The following is a 2,368-nucleotide window of genomic DNA, read 5'->3' as shown; positions in this document are numbered from 1 at the left end:
GAGAGAGAGAGAGAGAGAGACAGAAGAACTTAGCATTCATAATGCACATCAGATTCAGAGTGTTCAGCTATTGGCTTCTGCTCTGGCCACTGGGCAGAGCCCTGACCCATCAAAGCCAAGATAAATGTCTCTTAAATTTAGCGGGTGACAGTGAGGAGCAGGGCCCCATCTGCACTTCAGGACAAGCAGTGAGATTGCACAGTGAGACCTTGGAAGGCGTGCAAGTAGCTGTGTATTGTAGTCCTTTTGTGCCAAGCCTCTGCAGGCAAAGGAAAAATAGCCTGCTCTCATTGAATCATACCTGAAACATGAAACATTTAGCTCAAGGGAGGGCAGGAGCAAAGGAAGGTTTTCTGTGGTCAGATGTTCTTCTAAAGACTTAGTCTGATCTCCAACTTCCAGCCACCTGGGACTAACACCCTGGATCTGAAGAATGCTAGCTCAGTGTTGGGGTTATTCTTTCAGCTTCATCCTGAGCTCTGCCACTACTCAGTCCTACACACTTTGGGAAAAGTCCCAGGTGTTCTCTGGCCTCCATCTTACAGTGAGGCCATGGCTCTCTTAGTCTATGCATCTGGTTCTAGATATTTCCACTTTTGTCCCACAGGCCTGGGTCTAGATCCCTGCCATGCTATTCTCCTATAGGCAGGACTTTTCTTTACTAGGGCTGTGGCTTTGCCTCTGCTTCTTGAACTCTTGTCCTCTCAGAGAGCCACATAAAACTCAGTGTCAACCACTTCTGTCTTCTCACTTTGTTCCCTGATACCTGCTGGTTTGTTTCAAGAACATATCTATTTAACGTTCTGCTTAAAAGCACATACATTGGGGCTATATGAAAAGAGTTTTTCCTGGAGTAACCTTGGACAGAGAGTTTAGCTTCTCTGAAGTTCAGTTTCTCTCCTTATGAGTGGGATGATGACAGCCTTTCCTTCACAAGGCAGATGCAATAATCAAAGGTGAAAATGCAGGTGAAAACTTAACTCTGTGTCTGATCCATTGTGGCTGCTGTGGATGTCATTAAAGAAATGTGTATGGATTTAGCTCTTCTCAGAATTGCTGCTATATATTTTGGAATATCAGTTTATCCCTGGATATGTGGACTAGGCTTCAAGTGGCTCCAGGAGGCAAGAAGGCCAGGGTATTGTTCTTTCAACTCCACAAAGAAGGGACTTCCTTACCTCCTCTGCATTTGTGAGTGTAGAACCTGATCTGATTGTTCTGCCAGCTTCCAGGAAAGATTCATGGGCACACTCTTGAAGTCCTCAGGAGGCTGCGGTCCTTTAAAACATGGAGACTGTGGCTGAGAACCCCAGGCACTGTGACAGTGTTCCACCTCTGCTTGAGCCTGCAAGGGATGCCTGAGGAGTGGCAGGAGCACCCTGCACAGATGGAACTGGAGTGGACAGCAGGCGTACAGAGTAGAGTGGCTGGTGGATCTCAGAGCATCAAGTCACAGTTCACCAGGCATTAAGAACATATGAATACTACTTGGCTAGCGTGGGTTCTTGGAGAAACAGACTAGGCATACAAGCAATTTATCAGGAGAATGTCTGTGCAGAATCAGAGAGGCAGCCAGAAGTCTTTAGACCATCTGTAGGTCTGACACCTAACGAGAGAGCTGGAGGGAAGGGCTGTACAGGGAAGCTTCAGTGTGCAGCCACATCTCTGCTCAAGTTCCAGCTATGCCAAAGGGGACTTTCAGCATCAAAGGTGCCATTTGAAGTGTCCTGGGTAGGACAGGAATGACCATATTCTGATGCCCTCTGGCATGGTGTCATTGGCTGGGAGCGGGCAGAGGAAGCATGGGCTGACATTAATGATGTGGTGGGTTCAAAGGTGTGGCATCTGGAGGTTGTCAATCACCCATGTTCCCTGCATCAGGTACCCTTGAAGACAGTTCCACAGGTGCTACATAACTAAGTAATTTGTTTTTAGACACTTCTGGTATAAAAGTGTCTGTAGAAAGGCTGTGGTCTCATTTTAACACGCACACACACACACACACACACACACACACACACACTTCCTCACTTTGAGTACCTGAGTATATTCATATGCATACAGTGGATAATGGAACACATACTGAATTACATTCTGGCCTAAAGTCTGCTATGGATAAGATATACAACCTTGATTAAAAAAAAATTCCCTTCATTTGGATTTATTTTTTAACTGTAAAATTAGAGGCACCACTTTGATCTTTTTTGACTTTATCATTTTATAGGTTTGTGGATTACTCTTAAAACTGAATGCAGTCGAGAGGCTGGGGATTTAGCTCAGCGGTTCGGTGGCCTGCCTTCCAAGCGCAAGGATCTGAGTTTGATCTCCGGTACTAAAAAAAAAAAAAAAAAAAAAAAAAAAAAAAACA

This window comes from Fukomys damarensis, unplaced genomic scaffold, assembly GCF_012274545.1.
Source record: "Fukomys damarensis isolate Sample0158 unplaced genomic scaffold, DMR_v1.0_HiC HiC_scaffold_22, whole genome shotgun sequence".
Taxonomy (NCBI): Eukaryota; Metazoa; Chordata; class Mammalia; order Rodentia; family Bathyergidae; genus Fukomys; species Fukomys damarensis.
Note: the sequence above shows the minus strand (reverse complement) of the source record.